A 12,790-nucleotide genomic window follows, 5' to 3' on the forward strand; every position below is an offset into this window, starting at 1 on the left:
CGTCCATATACTTCTCCCTCACCCCTACTCAGTTCCCCTATTATTAACATCTTGCATCCATGTGGTACTTTTGTTACAATTGAACTAACATTGATATATTATTAACTAAAGTCCATGGTTAACAGTAGAATTCACTCTTTATGTTGCACGCTTTTTCTGGTTTTTGACAAATACATAATGATATGTATCTATAGTTACAGCACCATATATAATTGTGTCCCTGCCCTAAAAATCCCCTTTGCCCTACCTATTTGTGCTTCCCCCCTTCAAGCCCTGGACTCCTGGTAACCACTGCTCTTTTTGCTGTCTCTATAGGTTTTCCAGAACGGCATGCTGTTGAAATCATATATTATGTAGATTTTCCCCACTGGCTTCTTGATACAACTATTTCACAGAAGAGCTTAGCAGTGATAGTTGAGTTGAACATGCACATGCCTACAATCCAGTAATTCTTCTTCTGAGTTTAGAATTTACAGAATCTGTTACATATATGCACTAGATAATGTACAAGAATGTTTGTAGCAGCATTGTTTGTAATAGCGAAATGCTGAAAACAACCAAAATAGCCATAGAAAATAGAACAGACTAGTATGTTATAGCTTCACAGTGGAATATTATACAGTATGGATGAATTTCACAAGGACAGTATTAGACAACAAAAGCAAAGCCTAGAAGAATAAATATAGTATTATTCGCTTTATATGCAGTTCTAGAGCAGGGAAAATTGAAGAACCAACATAGAAGTGTTAAAAATTTAAAGAAAAGTAATAAAATATTGAAAATATTAAAGATATTGGATATTTTACAGAGGAGAGGAAAATACAACTCAGGAGGAGAGACAAAGGGCTTAAAATATTGTTACTTTTCTACTAGTTAAGCCAAAGGATTGTTAAGTGAGTATTTCTTTTAATATTACTTTTAGTGTGTTAAATATCACACACACATATATACAAATATGCACCTATGTATATGCATACAACATACTATATAAATATATAAATTCACACACATATATATTTAAACTGTATATATGTTAGATATGCTCTTTTGTTTTTATGCTATTTTAATGTTGGTTTAAAGTATACATAAAATTTCCAAATAAAATGGGTAAAAATATTGTTCAAGTTTGAAATATATTCAAATTATTTAAAGATTTGAATATATTTGACCTCACACCTTGAGTAGTTTGAGTACCACCTCCACTAAATAGTGCTAGTTTAGTGGCACTGGGCAACTTAGTAAGCCTCTCGTGATATGAATTCCCTCCTTTATACCAATGACTATGGTTAAATGAAGTAATGGATACAGAAATATTTGTCACAAGTATCAGCTTATGGCAATGAAATTAGCTACATCTGCCTTGGGCAGAGGTAGTTTCTCAAGGACTGAAGACAAAACCTTACAATTTCAGACGGAAACATAGGACACCATATGCATGAACTTGGGGCAGGAAAGTACATTTTTTAAAATTCAGATATATTTGGATTAAACTACACTAAGTCCTGCCTGAGTTCAATTCAGGTTGCCTAGATTTCCAGATATTCTTACTACACATTCTTAGTCCCACACCCTGAAAGGCTGAACACATTATCAGATTGGACTGATCACCCATAATCACATCATCACTTGGAAAGCCATTTTTAAATCTCTGCTCTCACTACCATGCTTCACATCCAATTGGCTGTCCTACAACACAGTGGCCTACAGTCAAATTTGAGTTCACCACCTGGATCCAGTACCAGTCCTGCCTGGACAATTTTCCTGGCCTTTTGCAGAAAACCATCTCATTTCAGTTTGTGACAAGGTCTGCTCAATTTAAGGGAAAAAAAGTGACATACCACATTACCATAACTCTATAAACATAACTGAAACCAAAATTTGGACAATTTATAAGAAATTAGAAACAAAAATAAAACGTAATGTCTAATTAATGTCATCGATAAAAATAAATTTCAAATGTTTTACAGAAGAAACACAAAAATAAAATCATGAAACTGCCAGAAGAATATTTTTGTTATCTTGAGAAGGGAAAAGCTTTACTATATAAAGATTGTGAACTATAAAAAAAATAAAATAAAATAAAAAGACTGAAAGCTCTGACTGCATAAATATTTTAACTGCTTGTAGGACAAGGGATACCTACAAGAGACACCTACATAAACATTTTAACTGCTTGTAGAAAGGGATACCTTTCTTAAGAGAAAGAAAAAAAATGTTTAGAATAAAATAATTACATAGGTATGTTTTTAATAAAACTTTCCCATGACACTCTAAAATGAACAAAAACCAAACCGAGAAGAAAACTAAGTCCAAGTTGTAACAGAGACTGAAGAAATAGTGCTGCATCAAGATTCACTAAAAAGCAGCTATTCAAGAGGAAAGGATGCTCATGTGGCATTTTCAGGATGGAGAGTGTCTTATATCAAATGAGTAGGAAAAACAATGCTCATCATGGTGAAAATTTTCCTCTATTGAGTATATTTCCCAAAGCTCCTTTCATATCCTGATTCCTCAGACTGTTGATAAAGGGATTTAGCATGGGAGTGACCAGTGTGTACAATATAACCACAATGACATCCTTGTCATTGGAGTTCTTAGATGAGGGGAAAAAGTAGAGTCCAATAATTGCTCCATAGTACAGAGACACCACAGAGAGGTGAGAGCTGCATGTGGACTAGGCTTTGTAGATTGCCTTGGTGGAGGAGACTCTAAAGATTGTGGCCATAAGAGACCAGGATGCATATTAATGGCATGGTAAGGACCGCTGCTCCTAGGATGAGGATAACCAGTTCATTGACTTTGGTGTCTGAGCTGGACAGCTTAAGTAAGGCAGAGAGATCACAGAAGAAGTGGGGGAGAGTGTTGTCTCCACAGAAAGAGAGACAGGCCAGAAGGAGGGTGTGCAAAAGTGCACTGGTGAAGGATAGGACCCAGGACACAGTTACTAGCAGGAAACACAGGTTCTGACTCATGATGGTGGTGTAGTGGAGGGTGTGACAGATGTCCAGGTACCTGTCATAGGCCATTGATGTGAGAAGCAAGCTTTCAAGACACCCCCAAAATGAGAAGAAACACACCTGAGAAATACACCCAGCATATGACTTGGATTGATTCTGTGTCTGCATATTCATGAGCATCTTTGGAGCTCTGACTGATGAGAAAAAGACATCAGTGAAGGCCAAGTGGCTGAGGAAGAAGTACATGGGAGTGTGGAGGTGAGAGTCCAGCCTGATGAGCAGGATGATGAGCAGGTTCCCCAGCACTGTGGTCAGGTACATGACCAGAAAAAGACTGTAATATATGCCTTGCTTCTCCGTCCAGATGGAGAGTCCCAGGAGGAGGAATTCAGACACACTCTGATTATCCCTCCTCATGTTCTTCTCTTTTGCTAGAGATAAGAAAAGAGGTGGAAATGTGAAAGAATGAGAAATAATTATGACTATCACATAATGGAAACATGGTTTTGGACTAGTCAGTACATGAATTTTAACCTGAATTGCTCATTCTTTTTGCCCTGTTAATGGGCTAAAACTCCATGAAAAACCTGATCTGACATCAGGATATTATGTGTCCCCCCAGTAACCAAAACACTCTCTTTTGGAGAAACCATGAAACCTCGGAACGATTATGATATCAGATCAGGATAAAATTTGAGGATTCCAGGAGTTCATGACAGAAATCTGAGATCAGGAAACTATGGTTCAAGACTAAGTCAGTAACCAGTTCTTAGAAACTCTAATAGAGGCTCTCCAATTGTTCTGCTGGCCTTTCTTAACCTTTCCCATGCCTCTTATAAATTTTTGGCTAACACTTTATTTCCATGGATTGGATCAAGGTAAGACAAACCAGTGGGCTGCTCTGATCTCCTAGAAATCAGGATTTGGAGACTTGGTGCAAACATATGTAACTTATCAAGGCAAGAACATTAAGGACAAGAATCTATGTCAATAACATAAAAGATCTAGGGACATACCTTGTAACATAGCCTTCAGTCCTTCCTTTAAGAAAATTCCTTCCCACTCCTCAACATTTTCAGTCTACCATCACTCTTTCTAAAGGAATTTTCATGGAGGAATTTTTTCTCGTGGAGAAAAAAGTCTCCTCTCCCAAATTCTCGCCTTATTCTCTCATTTCTAGCCAGATCACTCTTATTCAAGTTCTCAGAACACCAGGAAATACTTTGGCTTTTCCAGTGATATCCTGAATCTGCCAAAGAATAAGCTCTTTGTATGTGTCTGTCCAGATATTGCCAAATAACATACCTTTTTTCAGAGTTCCTAACCTAAGTTTTATGCCAGTGATTCATAACAACATTTTTCTCATCATATTCTAACAGTTCTTGTACTTTGCCAATACTATCATTTCTCTCTCTTTCTTCTTCAGGTCAGTTAATCTTAGACTTTCCCATGGCAACACTCACTAAATGATAGGGAAGGGAAAATGATGGTTTATCTACTAAAAAATAGAATCCACCTACTCTATAACAACATTCATTCTAAAAGTCTTTCTCTTTGAGAGATGAGAAAATGTCTCACTACAGGACTCACCATTCATCTTCGGGGTTAACTGAAGTTTACATTATGTACCAGTTCTCCCAATTTGACTGACTTTTTCTCTACAGTTCCTACCTTCTTCAGTCCACTACATTAAAAATCGTGTTAATTTAATATTGTTACCTGAGAAGAATTACACAATCAGTGTTCCTAGTCATTACCATGTTAATGATAATCAGTTTATCGCAATGAAAGTGCTAACTAGCTATTTTATGGACATTTATGTTGTTTCTTGTATCTTTCTATTTCCAGCAATATTTCATTAATAACATTGTTCATATGCTATTTTTCACAATAGTGTGCGCACACACACACACACATGTATATGTATATGTATATGTATATGTATATGTATATGTAGGATAAATTCCTAGAAATTGAATTGGAGGATATATACATTCACAATTTTGATAGACATTGTCAAATTTCAAGAGGCCAAAATGGTGAGGATGCTTGTTCCTATTCTTTCTTTACAATGGGTCCTGAATAATAACAGCCTGTCATGTGGAGATTATAAAAATGGGCATTCTAGTTGTTTGCAGAAGACAGGACTGTGGTGTTCAAAGGAAAATTCAAGAGCATGGTCAGCATGGGAATGTTATGGGGCTGGAGAATTGTCTAGGACCCAGATTATGTAAGATTTTTTCTGCTATTATGGAAAGTTTTGATTCTATTCTCAGACCAATAGAACATCCATGAAAATGTATTAGGAAAGGAGTGAATGAAATTTTTTTTCATTCACACAGTAGAGAACAGATTATAACAAGACAAAAGTGTCAGCAGAAATTTAACCAGAAGCTATTGCAGTAGTCCAGGTATAAAACAGCATGTGCTTACACCTGGATCATGGCAGCAGAGATGAAGATAGCTACAGTTTAGGATAAAATTTGGAGAAAAGCAAAAAGACTTAATGGTTGGTAAGAGATAAGCAAGAGGAGATATGATTTCCCTATCCTCTCAAAAATTAGATAGATGATCAGTTTGAGATAAGTTATTCTACATGGAGCAGTCTGCTATTCCCTGGTGTGAGGAGCAGTAGAGCCGTTATGGATCAGTAGCACAGACTGGACACACACCTACACAGACATAAACACATAAACACATACAATAACACTGCTGAATATGATTTCTACTCCTGCTCTGACATTGCCTCTTAGGTGATGAGCACATATACCTTAAGCTACAAGGCCAGGGAGGGCTCTTCCATTTCTCCCTAGAAGACACAGGATACAATGAAGCAGGTGGAGTCTTTAAGAGTCTCAAACATTCACTGCAACCGAGAGAAGAATTATCAGTTCAAAACCAAATAAAACAGATATGGACACACACTTGTTTACAACTCCTGAGTGATGGGCATGGGTTCTAACTACAAATCATGGAGAAGATCTGGTAGGAGTGGCAACTCTCCAACCCCAGATCCAAATTGGAGACAAACAAGAAATAATTGCTTTGCTACCTTTAGTTCCCTTGAGGGAAGAGGTGTTTGCTGATAGCAGGCAACAGGAGAGTTCACGCCTGGAGGAATAATGATAATAACCACAAAGCAGCTACTAGGAACTTGGTGATTCACAGAGCTTTTTTCCCTGTCTGTTGACTTTGGAGAAAATGTGACTCAGAGTCCATAACAAACCAAACTGGAGCCTTAGTGTGTTAACCCAAGTCTCTTGTTTCTGAACACCTTGCTATTTCAAGAACACCAGAAACACTCTAATACTTTAATTCTCTGAATAAAATATTGATGGACTTTATATCCCATCACCACAAATGGACTCTGGGGAATGGACTACAGTTTCTATAAATCTTGGTCTCCTGCCCAAAAGCTGTGAAGTCAGCATTCTCTTGGTGCAGGTTTATCACAATACTATAGATTAACTCTTCAAGAGATGTTTTCCACCAAACCCCTTACAACATTGATTCCAAATTTATTGCCTACATCTCCAGCTCCATTTCTTCAAAGCCAGGTAGAATATGAATATCTTGTGCTATTATTGGAGATGAAGATGTATGAATATTCATGTACTATTAATTTGTTAGTGTTAAATCAATCAATACTTGGACCTGCTGTTTGAATGATGAGTCTTGTAAGGTATTTAGATTTCAGAAATAGTCTCTAGGTCCTGTGGATTATGGTTGATAATCTGTTGCCCTATTTATAAGGCTACAATTGACCTGCCTGCATTCCTAAAAGTCAAGAGTCAACGAGACTTCCTTCTCAAACCAGAAGAACATCATTGGCACCTCCCACTTTTCCTACATGCATGGAGATAAAAACAAAATCCATGACTCTGCAACATTTCTTACTTGATTAAACAGTATGAGAAAAAGTGTCTCTTTGAATTAAGAAATGACGTTACTACTTCCCCAGGTACCAGATACCATTCCCTAGAAGATCTTCATGTTTATCCACTGCTATTCTATCCCAGCTGAGATAGGTAGCTAGGTTGACATGAGCAGGGGATCATAGTTGGAGACCTTGCTGCACCAGTGAAGCATCTTCCTGGTATCCTACAAGATGCAGTTAAAGGGGAACTGAGACCCGCCTGGCACCGCCACTGGAGCCTGAGACCTTCAACCACAACGATAGAAATAATGAGTGCACAAACAACACATACAAAGTCTTGCTATACAGGTCTAGAGGACATTGAACTTTCTTTAATTTACATTCAAATCCCATATGCATTAGCCCCCCTTCTGTGGGGGATGACTGCCATGACAGTTCTGGAGATTCCCCTAAAAGGTCAAGAACTACCCCTCCCAACGTGTGGATGAAGGAAAAAATCATTATTGGCAGATAACCAGATAATGCTAATTCCCTTCTAAGACAGCCCAAATAAAAATAAAACTAACCCAAGACACAGGGAAGATGCGTTCTCTAGCAATGCTTGCTCCTCGCTTAGAGTGTATCTGTCCTTTGCTCTAAAAAATCTTTTCTTGCTTGCTGTTGCCATTGTGTCAGTGTCTGAATTCCTCTCTTACACTGACCAAGAACCTGGGCAATTGGACTTTTCAGTTACACCAGCCATCTTTCCAAAGCCTGTTCACAACCTGCTGCCTGCAATAGCTTATAATTTAATAACAAAAATACACTGATGTATGTACACAAAACAAAATCGAAAAATAGGCAAAATCAGATTACTAGGTATTTCAGAGAAAAGAAACTCAAATGAGCTAATAATCACATAAAAAGATAGTCAACCAGTAATAATCAGGGAAAGACAATTAAAACCTTAGTAAGGCTCCATTTTATTTTAATAGATTGGAAAATTTAAGTTAGAGGCTGCTCTTTTTTGACAATAACTTAGTTGGAAGTCTTATTCATTTCTAATAGAGAAACAATATGGCATTATATTTTGCATTTGAAAATATGCATTGCCTTGGACCATGCAATTACACTCTCAGGTTTATATTCCAAAAAAGATTTGCACATGTACAACTGGAGACACAAATGAGAAGGTCTATAGCAACACTGCTCATAATAGTGGGAAAAAGTTCAACAACAACAAAATTATAGTATTTTTACATAAGGAATAATATACAGCAATTATATGCCATATCAGTGGACTATAGAAATGAAATATTGAGAGACAAAACGTGACTCCAACAATATGACAAAATGCAGAAATAAACAAAGATTTTATACATACATGTGTTGTTATGGACTGATGTTTGTGACCCTCTGGAATTCATATATTGAACCTCTAACCCCCAGCCTGGCTGTATTTGGAGATGGGGACACTAAGAACATAATTAAGGTTAAATGAGATCATAAGGATGGGTCCTGATCCACTAGGATTCATGTCCTTGTAGGAAGAGACACCAGGGAGCTTGCTCTCTCTTTCCATGCACAGACACCAAGAAAAGGCAGTGTGAGGACATAGCAAGAAGACAGCCATCTGCAAGCCAGGAAGAGAGCTCTCACCAAAAACGGAGTCTAATAGAACCTTGATCTTGTACATCTAGCCTCCAGAACTGTGAGAAAATAACTTTCTGTCATCTAAGCCACCCAGTCTATGATATTTTGTTATGGCAGCACAAGCAGACTTAAGATATGTATATATATATATATGTATGTATGTGTCTATATGTGATGTGTATATATACACACATGCATACATATGTAAATATGTCTACACTGACACGTAGAGAGAGAAAAAGAGAGAGACAGAGAGATGCATGCACACAGAAGTAAAACTAAAGAAATTTAATGGAACCATAAATACAAAATTCAGGCTACCCATTTCCTCTTGAGAGGAGACAGGGAGGTCGGATTTGGAGGAGGCCAAGGGTAGATTTGAATGATGCTTTTTAAAAAATAAATATTTGTTAATGGAAGTATAACAAACATATGGAAAATTAGCTTGCAATAAGTGTGCAGTTTGATGAATGAATTATCACAAAAGAAACACATCCATGAAATTATCAGTGAGATAAAGAAATAATCTTCCATCATGGCTTTCCCAGTCATTTCCTCCAAAGGTAAATCCTATTCTTATTTTTATCACCATATATTACTCTTGGCTATTTTTTACTTCATAAAGGCAATAGGAAATTAAACAGTCTGTATTCTTTTTATATTTTTATTAAAATATATACTTTACAAGCAATGATATGCTCAGATATTATTGAACTAGTCAATCCATTTTGAAAATACATATCAATACGCACTGACATCACTCCAGAGGGTTTCTTTGAGCTCCTTCCCAGTTGATATCCTCCAGAAGCAACCACTAATCTCTTTGCTTTAACAATAGGTTAAAATACTTCTGGAGTTGGCTCCAGTTCTGGCACTCGAGCTAGCTCTAGCTCTAAAGATGATGCTAGAGACAGTGCTAGAGATGGTTCTGGAGCTACTTCTAGCTCTGAGGCTGGCTCTAGCTTAAAACCGGTGCTAACTCCAGCTCTAACTGGAGCAGAGCTGGCGGTACTGAATCTGAATTGAGGTCTAGAGCTGGCTCTAGCTCTGGACTGATTCTAGTTCTGGTGCTGATGCTGGTATTGACACCATAGCTGGCTCTAGCTGTGAAGCTGGTAATAGACCAAGCCCTGGAGCTGGCACTAGAAGTGGGAGAGGAGAAATGTTCACCAACATGAATGGATTTTCATTGCCGTTCCAAAGACAGAAAACATCACAGTGCTTTTAAGAGAAGTCTCAGCCCAGACTCCACCCTAGAAAGTCTTCTCAGACTGCAGTCTACTGGATGAGTGGTCTGAGGCTACTTTTTGTTCCTGGCCCAACACCAGCCTCTGGAGGCTTCTCCTTGTGTGTCCCAACCCCATCTGCCTTCTCAAATGTGCACATGTACTGCATCCTCCTCTCCCTCAGGCTCTGCCCCAATAGGCTCTGGATGCTCCATCTGGGCCGGGAGAAGGTGGGCATGGTGCTCCAGGTCCAATCTGGGTAAGTTGAGCTGCATGTAGGCCACTAACTGCTTTAGGCTAATAAAGTGCAGAGACCGACAGAAATCCTCCTAGTACAGGTCCAGCAAGGTGCCTAGGATGGACGAGATGGTAGTGGGGGTAGGTGGATGTGCAATACTGTCGAAGGCCTGGCTTTTCCTTCCACATTGCTCTCCCACTGCATCCCTGTCGGGGGCTGCACTCCTGTGCTGTCTCCTCCCTGTCCAGAGGCCAGCCCCACACCCTCACCCTGACTCTGGCTGTCCTGGCAGTGGCAGTGCTGTTCACTTGGCAGAGGGTGACGGAGAGCCTCCACCAGAAGGAGCCCTCGGTAAATGGTCTGATCACCCCTCCCCTTCTTTGTTAAGGCTGACATACTTCTCTGTAGGTCACCTGTGCACAAACCCTGCTCCCCTCACTGGAACATACATTCCATGAGAATGCAGAGAGTGGCGTCTGCTCTGTTCACTGCACCGCACTGGCACACAGTAGGGCTCCATGAACATCAGAGATGAGAGAACTGAGTCTATCTCCCTGCCCAGGCTTCACAGGGCCTTCGTGTCACCTCAACCTGTAGCTTATAGGACTCATGTTTTTTGGGTCTGTTGTCACTTCCAAGTCCCCCATCCAGATGCTCTGACCTTCGTGCAGCTTCATTGAGTCACCCACTATGCTTTGTAAGGGCCTCGTTCTTCTTAGTCTGGCTAGAGGTTTATCAATTTTATTGATCTTGTCAAGGAACCAACTTTTGGTTTCATTGATTTTCTCTCTTGCTTTTCTGTTTGCAGTTTCGCTGATGTCCGCTCCAATTTTTATTATTTCTTTTCTTCTGTTGCTTTATGTTTATATTGTCTTCTTTCTATAGTTGCCTAAGGTGGATGATTAATTTTACATCTTTCTTATTGTCTAATATATGCATTCAATGCTGTAAATTTCCCTCTAAGCACTGCTTTTGCTGCACCCCACAAATTTTCATAAGTTGTTTCTTCAGTTTCACTTAGTTTAAAATATTCAAAATTTGTCTTGAGACTTCTTGTTTGACCCATGTGGTATTTAGATTTGTGTTGTTTAATTTCCAAATATTTTGAGATTTTCCAGCTGTGTGTCTGCTACTGATATCTACTTTAATTCCATTGGGGTCTGAAAGCATACTTTGTATGATTTCTATTCTTTTAAATTTATTAAGGTGTGTTTCGTAACCTAGAATGTGGGCTATCAGTGAATATTCCATTTGAGCTTGAGAAAAATGTGTATTCCGCTGTTGTTGGATAAAGTGTTATAGAAAGGTCAATTAGATCCAGCTGATTGATGATGCCATTCAGTTCAATTATACCCTTATTGATTTTCTGCCTGCTGGATCTGTTGCTTACTGATAGACAAGAGTTGAAATCTCCAACTCTTTTTGTCTCTTTTTCCTTGCCATTCTATCACTTTTTAACGCAGTTGTTAGATGCCTACATATTAACGATTGTTATGTCTTCCATGTCTTACCATTTGAACCATATTTAATTGTATATTTCAATGGTTTTAAGTACTCATATTGTTGTGCAACCATCACCACTGTGTATCTCCAGAACTTTTTCATCATTCCACCCTGAAACTTTGTACCCATTAGACAACAACTACCAACTCCCCACGCCCCCAGCTCCTTGTAACCATTGTTCTACTTTCTGTCTCTATGCACTTCACTATTCTAGGTACCTCATGTAACTGGCATCATATGGTATCACTTCTTTTGCATCTGGCTTATTTCATTTGGTGTACTATCTTCAAGGTTCATCCATGTTTTAGTATTTACCAGAATTTTGTTCCTTTTTAAGGCTGAATAATATTCCATTGTACATATATACCACATTTTGTTTACCCAGTCATTTGTCATTGGACGCTTGGGTTGCTTCCACCTTTTGGCTATTGTGAATAATGCTGCCATAATCATGAGTGTACAACTATCTGTTTGGGTCCCTGCTTTCAATTATTTTGTGTATATACCAAGAAATAGAATTGCTGGATAATATGGTAATTCTATTTTTAATATTTTTGAGGGCACTGCAATAATATTTTCCGTAGTGGCTGAACCATTTTACATTCCCATCAGCAGTGCACAGGGATTCCAAATTCCCCACATCCTGGCCATATGTTGTTTCCTGGGTGTTTTTTGATAATAATCATCCTAATGTATATGAAGTGGTATCTCATTGTGGTTTTGATTTGCATTTCCCTAATGATTCGTGATTTGAACATCTTCTTACGTGTTTATTGGCCATTTGTATATCTTTTTTGGAGAAGTGTCTTTCAAGTCCTTTGCCCACTTTTGAATTGGGTGGTTGTTTTCTGCTGTTGTTGAGTTTTAGGAGTTCTTTTTATATTCTGGATGTTAATTCCTTGTCAGATATGAGATGTGTACATATTTTCTGCAATTCCCTGAGTCCACTCCTATACTTGTAACCTATCAGTGTCCTTATATTTAAAGTGAGTTTCTTATGAGCACATATGGTTAGGTCTTGTCTTTTTATCCACTCTAATGGTCTCTGACTTTAAATTGGTGAATTTAGTACATTCACAATTAAAGTGATTATTGATATAGTTAAATTACTATCTACCACATACTACCTGTTTTCTATTTTTGACACTTGTTTTCTGTTTCTATCTTCCCTTCATTTTCTACCTTCTCTGGTTTTAATTGAGCATTTTATATCATTCTACATCCTTTCCTCTTTTAGTATAGCCATTATACTTAGTTTTTTTTTTTAATTGTTACCCTAGAGTTTTCAATATATGTTTAAAATTAGTGTAAGTCTACTTTCAAATAACACTGTACAGAGCAAAGGTACCTTATAACA

At 38.1% G+C, this 12,790-nt stretch overlaps 1 pseudogene; it reads right to left on the bottom strand.

Moving 5' to 3' along the window:
• Positions 1-2,449: 2,449 nt before the first annotated feature.
• On the bottom strand, positions 2,450-3,374 carry LOC101392863 (olfactory receptor 1J21-like; annotated as a pseudogene).
• Positions 3,375-12,790: the final 9,416 nt, after the last annotated feature.

This window comes from Ceratotherium simum, chromosome 29 (assembly GCF_057802395.1).
Source record: "Ceratotherium simum simum isolate JZ-2026a chromosome 29, ASM5780239v1, whole genome shotgun sequence".
Lineage (NCBI taxonomy): Eukaryota > Metazoa > Chordata > Mammalia > Perissodactyla > Rhinocerotidae > Ceratotherium > Ceratotherium simum.